Source organism: Moschus berezovskii, chromosome 7 (genome assembly GCF_049115385.1).
Source record: "Moschus berezovskii isolate FMDL1 chromosome 7, NW_MosBer_1.0, whole genome shotgun sequence".
Classification (NCBI taxonomy): Eukaryota; Metazoa; Chordata; class Mammalia; order Artiodactyla; family Moschidae; genus Moschus; species Moschus berezovskii.
This window is the reverse complement of record NC_142466.1, coordinates 83,039,041-83,055,737: the sequence shown is the minus strand read 5'-3', so window position 1 is coordinate 83,055,737 and position 16,697 is coordinate 83,039,041. Positions and strand designations below refer to the sequence as shown.

At 41.3% G+C, this 16,697-nt stretch overlaps 1 pseudogene; it reads right to left on the bottom strand.

Moving 5' to 3' along the window:
• Window positions 1–8,845: 8,845 nt before the first annotated feature.
• Window positions 8,846–9,731, bottom strand: LOC129557366 (small ribosomal subunit protein eS4, X isoform-like; annotated as a pseudogene).
• Window positions 9,732–16,697: the final 6,966 nt, after the last annotated feature.

The window sequence follows — 16,697 nt, the reverse complement described above, 5'->3', positions numbered from 1 at the left end:
CAATTCAGCAAGCTGAATGCAGGTGGATTTTAGCTCTCTGGACCCTCAGCCAGGCACTTTCATACAGAGAACAAAGTGAACATCCATGCACAGCTGCCTGGCTTAAGGAGACACCTATGAAGGAGAGTGGGGCTTCATCGGTGGCTCAGTGGTAAAGAATCCACCTGCAATGCAGGAGCCACAGGAGATGCGGGTTCGATTCTTGTGTTGAGAAGATCCCCTGGAGGCAGGCATGGCAACCCACTACAGTATTCTTGCCTGGGGAATCTCATGAACAGAGGAGCCTGACAGTCCATAGAGAGCTACAGTCCATAGAATCGCAAAGAATCTGACAGTGCCGAAACAACTTAGCACACAGGCACAGAGGTAGCCTATAAGGATGTACACCTGTGGAGCAGAAGTTCTGGGAGCCCGGCCTCCTGGCCCGGAGCATCATTAGAAACCTCAGTGATTTCATTTGTTTCTGGTGCTGCTAACTGTGATGAGGAGTTGGCAAAGAGAACCCCTGGAAATTTGGAAAGGCTCCTTTGGAAGGCAAATTGACAGATGATGTTTATAGCTTTGCTTTGGTTCTCCCATCAGAGTGAATGCCAGATGTTTTCCTTGGTTTCCAAGACAGTGTGTGAGATCTAAAAGGCTCCTTTGCTCAAAGATAATGAAACATCAGTAAGAGTTAAGTATATCAGCAAGCGAATTAATTGTGTGCCCAAGGTCAGCAAAATTTGATTTGCTGCTGTGTGAATTCAAGGTTTAGTGTCAGCATTCTAGTCATTAAGAAATGTAACAGAATCAGTGTCCCATAGTAAAGGGGTGGTTGGATAAATCCATATGAGACAATGTTATGCAGCCATCAAAAAGGACGTTATAAGAGACAAAATTATCGACACAGTAAAATCAGTGGTTGCCAAGGTTTGAAGAAGGGGAATGAGTAAGTGAAATACATAGCATTTTTAGGGCTGTATCTATATGATACTGTAATGGTGAACACATAACATGCGTTTGTCAAAATCTGCAGAACCGTACAGAGTGAACCTTAAGGTAAACTACGGACTTCAGCCAATTACAGTGCTTCAATACTGGTTCACTAATTGTAACAGATTTACCACACTAACGCAGTATGTTAATAGTAGGGGAAACTGCAGTGGGACTGGGGGAATTTGGGAACTCTGCACTATCTACTCAATTTGTTTCTGTAAACCTAAAACTATTCTAAAATAAGGATGTTCCAGAGTATGTAAATATGAAAAGACTATTCTAAAACATTACTAAGTTAAAAAAGAATTACTAAAAATGTCTACAATGTGGTCTCATTTTTGTAACATGATATATACGTGCACAATATAATTTTGAATCTGAAATTCTGAAAGCACATATGCCAAAATATTTACAGTGGTTAAATCAGTGAAAAGATTATAGGTAATTTCTAATTTCTTTTTGTTTGCTTATTTGAAAATGCTTCTGAACATTTTTTATTACACAAATGCATGAATACTTTCCTGTTGTAAATGGTTCAAACAATAGGAAGCATATTTTAGGACTGCTGTGGTGTGCTCCCCCATATCTCCACCCTTCAAAACTGAAGTGTTCATTCCCCCAGCTGCTAGGAGTGTTAATGACTGATCATTTGCAGTTAAACTGCCCAGGTAACCTTACCTGAGGTTCATTTCAAATCATGCCTTTTTCCCCAGGGCAGCCCACGCTCAAAGACTGATTGACACAAGGGCATAAAGGTCCAGTTACCTTGGCTCCAAATAGAGACAATTCTGCAGGTCCATCCTAACTCCAGTGCTCTGCCTGGAATAGCCCGAAGCTCTTTTGTGAATGCCTTGTGGCCCATAACTTCTGCCTAACCTTGCTTCCTTCACCCTCCCACAATGAACCTGAAAGTTCTCTACAATAAACTTCCAGGATTCAGATTTCTGCTTCTTGGAGAACCTGACTGACAGGGATCAGGGCCAGGAGTGAGCCCAGAAAGCAAACTCTAAAATGGGATTTCATGCATATGAATAACTTGGTGAGCTACAGTCCATGGGGTTGCAAAGAGTCAGACACAACTGAGCATGCACAGGCATGCTCACACACCGTAAGTCTAGTTAAATACATTGTCAGAAATAAACAAAGCCAGACAATAGTCAAGGTGAAAAGACAAATTTTGATCTGTAACATACTATTGCAACAGGGAAGAGAGTTCAGCATGAACCAAGCTCAGCTTTGACTGGTAAAGAAGTAACGAGGAGAGAATGAGGGAGAAGGCAGGGGGAAAGGTAGAGGCTTGAGTGAAACTCAGGGAATTGAAAAATTACAAAGGGCTGGTCAGTGTAAATGCCAATTAAAGCAACTATGTCTGTTACTGGCCATTATCTAAGTTAGGATTCTATCCTTCCGAAGAGTGGAGAGGCTTATCTATTCTGATGATTACATTTCAAAGGAATGGCTTTCAATCCTTGAGAAAGACACTATGGAGTTATAAGAGATAAAGATACATCTCAAAGTGACAGGAGAAAGACTCATAATTGTAAGCCCTTTTTAGTAAATGCTCTAAGAAAGAGTGGTCAGGGGCCTATTGTCAGGTGTGGTATAAAACAAAACAAATTTTTTTTGGTAACTGAGTTTTTTCGGGCACTTTAAGGAGGATTATTCTAGGGCTGCTCCCTTGAGCTGTTAGAAACAATGTTAGTGTTTTGTAAGACTTTCACAGTGAGGGAAGGGGACTGAAAAAATAATTTGTGCTAAGAGTCTATAGTTTTCATAGGCTCAAATTGAGTACTAAACAGGAAGAGGGCTCAGAGGAGCCTGGCTAGAATTTAATCAAAGAGAGCCTTTGTCAGACTGCAAGAGAACTGTCATGTATGGATGTGAGAGTTGGACTGTGAAGAAAGCTGATCGCCGAGGAATCGATGCTTTTGAACTGTGGTGTTGGAGAAGACTCTTGAGAGTCCCTTATACTGCAGGGAGATCCAACCAGTCCATTCTAAAGGAGATCAATCCTGGATGTTCATTGGAGGGACTGATGCTGAAGCTGAAACTCCAATACTTTGGCCACCTCATGCGACGAGTTGACTCACTGGAAAAGACTCTGATGCTGGGAAAGGTTGGGGGCGGGAGGAGAAGGGGACGACAGAGAATGAGATGGCTGGATGGCATCACCGACTCTGTGGACATGAGTTTGAGTGTACTCCGGGAGTTGGTGATGGACAGGGAGGCCTGGCGTGCTGTGATTCATGGGGTCGCGGAGAGTCGGACACGACTGAGCGACTGAACTGAACTGAACTGAACTGAAGAGAACTGTCAGATGAACAAGTCCCAGAGCTCACACGGGGCTGGAGGAGTTCAGTTTTCAACCAGAAAGGAGAACCCATTAAAAATGTGGGGAAGCACACTTAAAGTTATACTGAACCAGCCCTAGAGAAAAAGCTGCTCTAGACCTTCCATAATAAAGGTTAAAAATAAGCCTTGAAAGGATCAAGCTTATCTGAAAGTAATTTAACAGCAAGCCAAAACAAAAGTCAATGTTAAAGGGGGGAAACCCAGACTCTCAACAATGTTACAGTCACAATCTTTGGCATGAAAGTTTTAAAAATGCAAGACATGCAAAGAAGCCAAAAAAATGTGACCCAGAACCAGGAGGAAAAAAAAAATTCATTATCCAATCAAAAAATGGGCAGAAGACCTAAACAGACATTTCCCCAAAGAAGATAAATAGATGGCCAACAGAAATATGAAAAGATGCTCAACATGGCTAATTGTAAGAGAAATGCGAATCAAAACTACAATGAGATTCAACCTCACTCCAGTCAGAATGGCCACCATACTAAAAAGTCTACAAATAACAAATGCTAGAGAGTGTGTGGAGAAAAGAGAACCCTCCTACCCAGTGGGTGTGAATGTAAGCTGGTGCAGCCACTATGGAAAATAGTATGGTGGGTCCTCAAAAAACTAAAATAGAGTTGTCATATGATACAGTAATCCCACTCCAGGACTGGATTAATGATAAATGCACCCTATGTTTATAGCAGCCCTATTCACAATAGCCAAGACATGGAAACAACCTAAATGTCCATCAAGAGATGAATGGAGAAAGAAGACATGGTACCATATATACAATGGAATACTACTTGGACATAAAAAAGAATGAAATAATGCCATTTGTAGTAACGTGGATGAACCTAGAGATTATTGTGTTAAATGAAATACATCAGAAAGAGAAAGACAAATACCACATGATATCACTTGTATGTGGAATTTAAAATTTAACATAAATGAATTTATCTAAGAAACAGAAGCAGACTTACAGACATAGGGAACAGACTTGTAGTTGCCAAGGGGGAAGGGAGGGACGGGAACGATGGAGTGGAAATTTGGATGCAAATTAATATGCATAGAGTGGATGAACCACAAAGTCCTACTGTATAACACTGGGAACTATATTCAATATCCTGGAGTAAACTACAATGGAAAAGAATACAAAAAAGAATGTGTGTGTATATATATATATATATATGTTTAAATGAATCACCTCTCTGTATATCAGAAATTAACACAACACAGTAAATCAACTGTACTTCAGTAAGAAAAAAATTCGTCATTAGAAAGAGAGGTGATAGAATTAACAGGCAAGGACGTTAAAAGAATTATTATAAATATGCTCAAAACATTTAAAGAAAAGTGTGAACATAATGGAGTGAGATGGGAGATGTAAAAGAAGAACAAAATCTTCCTTCTAGATATGGAAACTACAACAGGCCAAAAGAAAATTTTTACTGGATGATAAAACAGCAGATTAGTACTAAAAGGAGACGCCAATGAAACTGATGTCATTGCAATAGAAAGTATACAGTATAAAACACAAGGGAAAATAAGACTGGAAAACAAATTAATAGATTCTCACTCCTCTGTGAGACAATATCTAGTGTTCTAATATTATGACCAACCTAGATAGCATATTAAAAAGCAGAGACATTACTTTGCCAACAAAGGTCCATCTAGTCAAGGCTATGGATTTTCCCGTGGTCATGTATGGATGTGAGAGTTGGACTGTGAAGAAAGCTGATCGCCGGAGAATTGATGCTTTTGAACTGTGGTGCTGGAGAAGACTCTTGAGAGTCCCTTGGACTGCAAGGAGATCCAACCAGTCCATTCTAGAGGAGATCAATCCTGGGTGTTCATTGAAAGGACTGATGCTGAAGCTGAAACTCCAATACTTTGGCCACCTCATGCGAAGAGTTGACTCACTGGAAAAGACTCTGATGCTGGGAGGGATTGGGGGTGGGAGGAGATGGGGACGACAGAGAATGAGATGGTTGGATGGCATCACCCAGTCGATTGACGTGAGTTTGAGTGAACTCCAGGAGTTGGTGATGGACAGGGAGGCCTGGCGTGCTGTGATTCATGGGGTTGCAAAGAGTCAGACACAACTGAGCGACTGAACTGAACTGAACTGAACTAATGGAGATTCCTCAAAATATTTGCTATGTGATACAACAATTCCACTTCTGGGTATTTATGGAAGAACTCAAAAACACTAAATTGAAAATATATTGCATCCTTATGTTCATTACAGTATTATCTACAATAGCCAAGATACAGAAACAACTTAAGTGTCTATTGATGGATGAATGGATAAAGAAGATGTAGACTACTCAGTTCAGTTCAGTTCAGTCGCTCAGTTGTGTCCGACTCTCCGCGACCCCATGAATCACAGCACGCCAGGCCTCCCTGTCCATCACCAACTCCCGGAGTACACTCAAACTCATGTCCACAGAGTCAGTGATGCCATCCAGCCATCTCATTCTCCGTCGTCCCCTTCTCCTCCCGCCCCCAACCTTTCCCAGCATCAGAGTCTTTTCCAGTGAGTCAACTCGTCGCATGAGGTGGCCAAAGTATTGCAGTTTCAGCTTTAGCATCAGTCCCTCCAATGAACATCCAGGATTGATCTCCTTTAGAATGGACTGGTTGGATCTCCTTGCAGTATAAGGGACTCTCAAGAGTCTTCTCCAACACCACAGTTCAAAAGCATCGATTCTTCGGCGATCAGCTTTCTTCACAGTCCAACTCTCACATCCATACATGACCACGGGAAAAACCATTGCCTTGACTAGACGGACCTTGGTCGGCAAAGTAATGTCTCTGCTTTTTAATATACTATCAAGGTTGGTCATAACTTTCCTGCCAAGGAGCAAGCGTCTTTTAATTTCATGGCTGCAATCAGCATCTGCAGTGATTTTGGAGCCCAAAAAAACAAAGTCTGACACTGTTACTACTCAGCCATAAAAAGGAATGAAATCCTGCCATTTGCAACAACATAGATGGATATTGAAGGTATTATGCTAATTAAAATAAATCAGAAGGTAAAAGACAAATATTGTATGATAGAAGTCATATGTGGAATCTAAAACAAATAAATAAAACAAAAACAAAGTCATAGATACAGAGATCAGATTACTGGTTACCAGACGGGATGGGATTTGACGAGGTGGGCTAAGAGGATGAAGGAGGTCAACTGTGTGATGATGGATGTTATTAGGCTATGTGATACATACAGGTGTTGCACTATAATTCTATACACCTGAAATATATATATATTTTTAACAGCTGAGAAATTTTATCACCCTCAGATCTATAATATCAAAAATGTTAAAGAAATTTCTTTAGACAGAATATGATGATACCAGAGGGAAATTTACATCTACATAAAGGAGAAAAGAAAGCCAGGAGTGGTAAATACATAATTACAAACAAAAAAAAACTCATTTAAAAATATATTTGAGATAATTGACTGCTTACAAATACAGGATTGTATTTTGTAGTTTCTAACATATATAAAATAAAACATATTGCAATAACAATACAAAGAACAAAAGGAGAAAAGGGAAGGAGGAGCAGAGTGGGAGCGGAAGAAGTAGAAGAGAAGAGGAAGGACAAGAACACGTGGGACAAATAGAAGACAAATTGCAGTATGGTATGTTGAAACCATATCAGTAATTGCATCAAATATAAATGATGTAGAGGTTCCAATTTCAGCACGACAGCATGAGGATCTCAGAGGAAACTGGTGAAAACTATTTTCTAAAAAGTTTAAATATTTGGAAATGGCCCGATGAGCATAAAGCAAATGAAGAAACATTTATTTTTTAAAAAATCTACTTAAACTCAGTAAGAACTGTTACAGTCTGTACTGTTTGAACCAAGAATCTCACTCTCTGTCTTCTTGTTCCCAACTCAGTAAGACAGAGACTCTACTGGAGACTTGTACAGTCGAGAACCCAAGCCCCCTCATCTCCCAGGCTTTCAGTCAGAGCGCTCTCTTCTTAGAAGGGACAATAAATACATCAGCATTTCTCATTCTACCCCCAGCTACCTGTTGCTCAGGCTAAATTCAGGGTAAGGGCAGCCAAGAGGTGTGGGTTTCCTTTCTTCTGCCCAGACTTCACTCATTGGGTATGGTGCAGATGAAAAAACTGTTCTTGAGGCTTATCGGCAGGGGTCTCAGGCAGAGAGGCAAGCCAAGGGAACCCATGCCTGCTTCCTCCCCTCACATCCACAGAGCAGTCAGGTCTGAAAGTGGGATGTCACTTAGAAAGAACTGCACCATTGTGTCCTCCTGCAGCACAAGAGATGTGGCTCACAGATCTTGACCAGAGGAGAAGCAGGCCATAGAACAGTGAGTTCTAATCCCTTCCCAAAGGAATTGACTACATTTGCAACCAACCATGGAGAAATTCAATCCTGAGTGCTCTCAAAACCAGTGGAAGTTGTGGCAAAAGACAACTAGGAGAAGATATTAATAGAGAAGTTCTTCGACAATAGGCTCAGATACAAACCAGCTACGATGCCAAAGTAAAACAGGAAAAGAGATGACTGCTGAGATCCTTCCTGGTCTTAGAACAAATCTCAGACACTGACCTCAGGAAGAATCCTTTCAAAGGAGCCTAAATTTGATTGGATTACTGTGTGAAGCAACTGATGTCCTAACATTGTGGAAAATAGAGTAATCAGACAATTAGAGAAGCTTAATAGTTGAGTGTAGTCAGAGACAATCAAAAAAGGAAAAACATGGGGAACAGAAACTGCCCATGAAAGTGACCAGATGTCCAATTTAACCAACAATGATTTCAAAGTAGCCACTAGAAAGATGTTTAAAGAACATATTAACACAGAGAAAACTAGTGGATTACCTTTCTGTGGCAGGGAAATTACAAGGTAAACTTAGGAAATGTTACATGGAAAAATAAAGGAAGCTTTCAAACATCGATGGAGTTACATCAAAAGTTCACAGGAGTTGATCTTGAAGGAGTTCCTATCGTCCAAAGTAGGTAGATTTGAAAACTGAAAAAGTAGTGACTGTTATTGAATGAAACACAATGAATCTCTAAAAATCCAAAATGAAATCTTAAAGATAAAGTGAGAAAAAAAGTACTTTTACCAAATGAAGCACTTACAAATTGAACAGAAAGAAGTAAACCTTTTCAGTAGAAACCATATTTCATTGAAACTAAATTGTCCAAATAATGAGAAAATATTCTTCTGTATCAAAGATAGCTTGCTAATAAATGTATAAAAAAGTAGTTGAAAAATTATCATTTCCCAGTACATAATTGTATTATTAATTCAGGCAAAGTTTATTAATTGATGCTAATAATTAATGAGTGGTTGATAGGGAGCTGTGCCTTTGTATCTCCAAAGCAACCCCACTCTCATGGTAAGGTGAAGAAAAATATAAATTTCAAGCTGTCACTTCCTCAGTCCAGCGATCAAAATAGGTCTTACTCTTATTAATGGTGGGACAACCAGTGCTATGTATCTCCTTGGAAGGGGAGGGGCAATATACAATATCATCTGTGATGTATTTTGTCTTTTTTTTTATTAATCACTTGGTATTATCTTTAATTAAGTACAAAGACTTTTCCAATCATATCACATAAAGATCATTTTATCCACTGCTCTGTTTGGCTGCCAATCTCTTATCTCTCTCCTCAGCAATGGTAAGGTGAATACCCTTTCCACGGGGAAGAGAGATCCATGGTTTGTTGCCTTTGCCAATAACGAAGATGTTTGAGAGCCATGTGGCAAAGCTGTTGCCGTTCGCATCTTTCACGTGAACTACATCAAAAGAACCTGGATGTCTCTCCTGGTTTGTAATCACACCAATTCTTCCCAGGTTAGCACCTCCAGTCACCATGCACAGGTTACCAGTGTCAAATTTGATGAAATCAGTAATTTTGCCAGTCTCCAAGTCAATCTGAATGGTGTCATTCACCTTGATGAGGGGATCAGGGTAACGGATGGTACGAGCATCATGGGTTACCAGAAGAGGAAATCCTTTTGTCCCCACAAATATCTTTCTTACTTTGCACAATTTATACTTGGCCTCCTCAGGTGTAATACGATGAACAGCAAAGCGACCCTTGGTGTCATAGATCAAACGAAAATTCTCTCCAGTCTTATCGATGCTGATGACATCCATAAAACCTGCAGGGTATGTTATATCTGTGTGGACTTTGCCATCAATCTTAATGAAACGCTGCATGCAAATCTTTTTTACTTCATCTCCCATTAGGGCATACTTAAGTCTATTCCTTAGGAAAATGATTAGGAGGAGACATTCCCTTAGCTTGTGGGGGCCGGTAGATGGACGAGAGGTTTATCACACCAGTCAGTTTATCCAGCATCCAATGTTTTGGAGCTGCTACGCGTTTCAGGTGCTTCTTGGGACCCCGAGCCATGGCTGCGCTAGGCACAAAAAGAGCTGTGATGTATTTTGGTTGAAAGTGTTTAACTTGAACTAATGAAGCCTTTAAATCTAACTTTCACTTACAAGAAATAGAAGAACAAATTGAATGACAGCTTGAGGAAGCAATCAGAATAATTTATAAAGTGAAACATTCAGCAGGAAAACTGGTTTAGTTTCTTTAGCAAGCCAGTATTATTTTTTAAAAGGAAAAAAGAAGAGAAAATACATAAATAAAAGGAAAGCAGATTTTAAAATAGTTAAAATGGTAAATTTTATGTGATACACTGTTTACCAAAATAAAAAAACCTACTCTACTGTGAAATGTTGATAGTGGGGGAGGCAGTACAGGGCCTGTGGTGCAAACTTCTGTACTTTCTGTCCAATTTTGTCATGAATATAAAACTGCCCTAAAAAATAAAGATTTGGTGGGTTTTTTTTTTTTTTTTGGCTGCACTAGGTCTTTGTTGCTGCTCTGGGGCTTTCTCTAGATGTGGTGAATAGCGGGCTATTCTCTACTTGTGGTGTGTGGGCTTCTCATTGCTGTGGCTTCTCCTGTTGCAGAGCACAGGCTCTAGGGCAGGTGAGCTTCAGTAGTTGTGACACTTGAGCTCAGTAGTTGTGGTGCATGGGCTTGGTTATCCCAAGACATGTGGAATCTTCCCAGATCAGGATTCGAACCTGTGTCTCCTGCATTGGCAAGTGGATTCTTAACCACTAGACCACCAGGGAAGCACTAAAGTTATTCTTAAAAATTACTCTCATGAATTTAAAAAGGCTTAAAGGGACATAACAACCAGATTCAAAGGTTGGCAGTCTTGTCTGTGATTGGATCCTACTTTGGACAGACCGCCTGTATAAGTCTTTTTTGGTACAATTGGAGAAATATGAATAGGAAGTGAGAATTAGATCATTTGAGAATGTAAGAGATTTAAGAACAGCTGCTTGCAAGTGTGCTAAGTTGCTTCAGTCTTATCTGACTCTTTGCAACACCACGGACTGTAGTCCACTAGGCTTCTCTGTCCATGGGATTTTCCAGGCAAGAATATTGGAGTGGCTTGCCATGACCTCCTCTATGGGATCTTTCCCACCCAGGGATAAAAGCCAAGTCTCTTATGTCTTTTGCATTGGCAGGTGGGTTCTTTGCCACTGAGCCACTTGGGAAGCCCTTAGGAATGGATAGATTGCTTTAAAATAATTCAACATTGGGATTCCCTGGTAATCCAGCAGTTAAGACTCTGCCCTTCCATATCATTCCATTCCTGGTCCAGGAAATAAGATCCCACATGCTGCTTGGTGCAGCCAAAAAGTAAAGTAATAATAATAATAAATTTTAAAATAAAATACTTCAGGATAAAAAATTGAATTGAAGAGGGAAAAAATCATTGACTAAAATCTAAAGAAGTTTAAAGAGAAATATATGTCTGTTCCTAAGTTGACTCACTAGAAAAGAGTCTGATGCTAAGAGGGATTGGGGGTGGGAGGAGACGGGGACGACAGAGAATGAGATGGCTGGATGGCATCACCGACTCGATGGACATGAGTTTGAGTGAACTCCGGGAGTTGGTGATGGACACGGAGGCCTGGTGTGCTGTGATTCACGGAGTCGCAGAGTTGGACATGACTGAGCGACTGAACTGAACTGAACTGAAAGTAATTACTCCTTTCAAAAAATCATTACAGATAAATTTAAAATTTATAAATTAAACAAAATAATTAAATTAAAATACTATAAAAATATGTGTTTCTGAAGAACTTTCCTGATTAAATTTATTTTGACCTATGTATCACTGTAGATTAATTTTTCACCATATATAAATTAAAAGTTATGAAAGAGGGACTTCTCTGGAGGTTTAGTAGTTAAGAATCCATCTACCAGTGCTAGGGATATGGGTTTGATCCCTGGTCTAGGAACTAGAATGCCGAAGAGAAACTAAGATCATGTGCCCTAGAGCTCTGCTCCGCAGCTAGAGGGTAGCTCCCACTGGCTGTGACTAAAGAAAGCCAGCACACAGCAAGGACAACAATCCTTTACATCTTATCAAAGACCCAGCACAGCCAAAAATAAATAAATAAGTTATGAAAGAAAACAAGTGAAAAAGGAACACTCTAGGTCAGCACATTTTTTTACAGTTAACACTATAAACTCAAGCAGACTTGTAAAAACGTTACAAAATTAAATGGTACCAAATTATAATAATTGCTGTCCTTGGGCTTCCCAGGTGGCTCAGCAGTAAAAGAATCCACCTGCAATGCAGGAGATGCAGGTTCAAACCCTGGGTTGGGAAGATCCCCTGGAGGAGAATATGGCTCCTAGGTTTCAGTTCAGTTCAGTTCATTTCAGTTGCTCAGTTGTGTCCGACTCTTTGCGACCCATGAACCACAGCACGCCAGGCCTCCCTATCCATCACCAACTCCCAGAGTCCACCCAAACCCATGTCCATTGTGTTGGTGATGCCATCCAACCATCTCATCCTCTGTCGTCCCCTTCTCCTCCTGCCCTCAATCTTTCCCAGCATCAGGTTCTTTTCAAATGAGTTAGCCCTTCCCATCGGGTGGCCAGAGTATTGGAGTTTCAGCTTCAACATCTGTCCTTCCAATGAACACCCAGGACTGATCTCCTTTAGGATGGACTGGTTGGATCTCCTTGCAGTCAGTTTATTAAATATTTATTTTCTTTTCTTTAGTTCACTACTAATTTTTGCAATTAGTAGTTTTTATTGAAGAAGCAATTTTATCATGAATATTATTTTAAAAATTAAGCAGGAGGAAAGGATATACACAGACCCAGCACAGCCAAAAAAAAATTTTAAAGGGTGGGGGAGTGTCTGGCTAGCCTGAGTTTTTTATTTGGGGCAGAAGGGCATCTTGACTGGCAGAGCCCCAGTGTGTGCATTCTCCAAAGATAAATCAAACTATACTACTAGAATAAGGGAAATTAATTACTGGAACTGGCAAAAACATGGATTCCACCATTACTTAGCATGTGCTTGGCATATACATACATCATCTCATTTACTCCTCTCAATAACCCTGGTGTGCTAGGTATTAATATTTCTCAGAGAGACTGCAAGAGGTTATAGATCATGAAGCAATTCAGCAGCCTAATCAGCATTTGAAGTCAGGTCAAATCCCTACTTTCTTTCTTTTGGGGGCTCACCGTGCTGCACATGGGATCCTAGTTCTCTGACCCGGGATCAAACTCATGCCCCTTCAGTGCAAGTATGGAGTCCCAACCACTGGACCACCAGGGAAATCCCAAAACCCTACTTTCAAAACTCAAGTTCTTTCTATTACAGCACGCTATTCCACTGGGGAAAAGGTTAAATTTCCACTCCTCAGTTTTCCCAACAGTAGAAAGAAGTAATTACTTGCTCTGGATGTCCTGAGTGACTTGGGTCTCTCAGCTAACAGGTTTGCAGAGCAACCAGGGCTCCCTTGGAAGTGAGGGGCCTCCTGTTTCCTTTGTTTCTTCTGTCATTGATTAGAAGAGGAAGAAAGGAAAAAAAAAAGCTTAGTGTAATGGCATGCATAATATTCACTGTTTTCCAAATGCTTAGTTTCGGTTGCCTTTGATTTCATTCACCAACTCAGAAGCTCTGGATCTCTGGGGCTACCAGTGGTAACTGGAGTATGAAAGCAAGAGCAGCAGTCCTTCCCATCAGACAGGAGCTGGTCTGAGGTGGGGTGACCTGCTTCCTGCCCAGGGGTCTCAGTAGTTTATCACTTTATCACTCCAAGCCCAGCTCTGCCCACAGGCTCTGTGGCCACAGTCATGCTGATAGATGAGGCCTGCCCACCCTCACCAGCTTGAACCCCATGCAGATCCTAAAGTCCCAAATGAGGGTCTCCTGATCAGATGACTGCATATGAGCCCAGATGAAAGCAGTGGCTAGAGAAGAAATATAAGTAATAAGATTCCTGATAAATCAAGTGAAGGACAACTAAGGTGGTTTTTTGTTTGTTTGGTTTTTGTCTGTTTTGTTTGTTTCATTTTGGTTGAACAATTGGAAGAGCTGAAATGGAGAAACTGACGTGGCAGCAGACTTCAGGGAAAAATGAGGAGCTGGATTTTGGCCTTGCTCTTTCTGAGACCCCAAGGTAGTGATGACATACAGGCAGCTGGAACTCTGGTCTGGAGTTGAAGGAGGGGTAACTAACACAGTGATGTCCATGCGGTGACAGCTTAAGTCTGAGACCAGGACCAAGGCTGAATCTCAAATGTAGGATGGAAAGGCTTGTCACTTTTCTGTGAGACAGGCTGAGAAAGGAAGGAAAAGAGAGCTGGGGCTGTGGGTTTTAGTGGAGGGAGGCAGGGCAGGATGGCTGGGACTTTCTGAGGCCAGCTGCAGAAGTGAGGGTCCTGTGGCTCCCAGACTTTCTGCATGAAGATGGAGATGGATGTGGGATGCAGTGTCTATTTACTGCTCTCAAGACTCAGAAGACTGCCACCGCTGTATATCCAGAAAAAGTTCAGCCAGGCTGATGGAGCAGCTCCGGCTCTCAAGAGCCCAGGTACCTCAACTCTCCAAAAAAACCTACAAGTTAAAGCTGTATGGCTTTATATTAACGGACATCCCTGGTGGCTCAGATGGTAAAGTATCTGCCTGCAGTGTAGGAGACCCGGGTTCCATCCCTGGGTCAGGAAGATACCCTGGAGAAGAAAATGGCAACCCACTCCAGTACTCTTGCCTGGAAAATCCCCTGGACAGAGGAGCCTGGTAGGTCCATGGGGTCACAAAGTGTTGGACATGACTGAGCGACTTCACTTTCACTTTTATATTAATATTTCTCAGCCATAAAAAAAAATGAATTTGATCAGTTCTAGTGAGGTGGATGAACCTTAAGCCTGTTATATAGAGTGAAGTAACTCAGAAAGGGAAAAACAAATATTGTGTCTTAACCTATATATATGGAATCTAGAAAAATGGTATCTATGAACATATTGGCTGGGAGGGAATGGAGACGCAGGTATAGAGAACAGACTTGTGAACACTGCGGGAAAGAGAGAGTGCAATAAATGGAGAAAGCAGCCTAGACACACACATACATATGTAAAATAGACAGCTGGTGAGAAGCTGCTGTATAACACAGGGAGCCCAGCCAGGCACTCTGTGATGATCTAGAGGGGTCAGATAGGGGTAGGGGAGGGAGGCTCCAGAGGGAGGGGATATATGTATAATTATGGCTGATTTGTGTTGTTGTATGGCAGAAACCATGACAACATTGTAAAGCAATTTTCCTCTAATTAAAAAAAAAAAAACTATGACTTTAACAAGCTAAAGTTATACAAGCCAAACTTTTTATCTTTGTCACCAGTTCTTGGTCTTAAAAATCTTTGAAATTTTGGGAGTGTTAGGAATAGTTTTTGGTTTTCATAACCAGCCCCTGTCATCACATAGAAGTTTATACTAAGAAGGTGGTTTAGGGTGGGGATCCTAAATAGTCATAGGGTAGGGCTGGTCACTGAAAAGATCAATGAAAATAAGTTTACACTTTCAGCTTGGGAATTCCCTGGTGGTCCAGTGGTTAGGACTTGGCACTTTCCAGGCCCAGGTTCAACCCCTGGTGTACAGCGTGGCCATAAAAACAAAAACAAACAAAAGAGCTTTCAGCTCTACACTAGATCTCCCAAGGATGGGAAGGGAGCCAGGGAGGAGTTATAACAACTGTTTCATATAGAGATTCTCAGAGTCTCTAGGTTGATAAACACATTTAAAAAGTGGAAGTGCTGGGAGATGGGTGCAAATACAGAGAGAATGGAGAGTCCCCACCACTACCTCTACCCCCACTCTTTGCCCCAGACATCTCTTCCATTTGGATGTTTCTCCTGAGTTGTATCCTTTGTAACAAATGAGTAAAGGTAAAAAGAAGAAAAAAAAAGTCTTAAGCATAGTGTTTTATATTCCTCTTTGCATTTAATTCTCTTAATAGTCCCAGAAAGTAGACAATATTATTAACCCCAATTTACAACAAAGGAAGCAGGTTTAGAAAGTGGAAGTTTTTGCTTAACACTTTCAAATCCTAGTCCTCCTGACCCCAAAACTGGTGCTCTGAACTGCTATACCACCCTGCCCACCTGAGGCTGTCCTGTCCTTTACGTACTGAGGCCAGAGGACCATCTCTTTGCCAATTCTGAAGGTCCCCTAACTCTGATTTCTGCTTCCATTGGCAAGACAAAGAGCTGAATTCTGTGTTAAGCAAAGAGCTAAATTTTGTATTGTCCAAATCACTTCCTAAAACTATTCCTTAAAATTAGCATTGGTACACAACTTTATGGGTTTCCCAGATGGCGCTAGTGATAAAGAACCCGCCTGACAATGCAGGAGACATAAGAGATGTGGGTTCAATCCCTGGGTAGGGAAGATCCCCTGGAGGAGGGCATTGCAACCCACTCCAGTATTCTTGCCTGGAGAATCCCTATGGACAGAGGAGCCTGGCGGACCACAGTCCATAGGGTCTCAAAGAGTCGCACACAACTGAAGGGACGTAGCAACACATAGCTTTACAGGTGCTTCAGACATTGATTCCTCAGGCCTCAGGGGCTCCTCACTCCTGTACCTCTGGTTCCCAGGAGCAGCCTATTGGTCAGGTGATTGAAACTCGTGAATTGTAACTCAGGCCAGAAGGTTTACCAGGAAAAAGAGAAGTGTTTCCAAATTGTGAGAGTGATTAGAAAACAAAACAAAACTCTTGAGCTCACTCTAACTCTCTGGGCACATCACACTCACAAACTGGGTAAAGTTTCTCTAGAACCCGGAGAGAGGGAAGAGCAAAGTCTCATTTAATGGACTTTGTGCCAGGACCAGCCCTGAACCAAGCTCTGAACCAAGAGGTGGGCATGGCTTATTCCAGTAAAGAAGGAGGTTCTGGAAGATTGGAAGTATGGAGATGGTCTGCAGATTGGTCAGAGAAATGGCTGGATAGGGTGAACAGTGAGATATAAGAAAAAGAAGTTGGAAATTCCCTG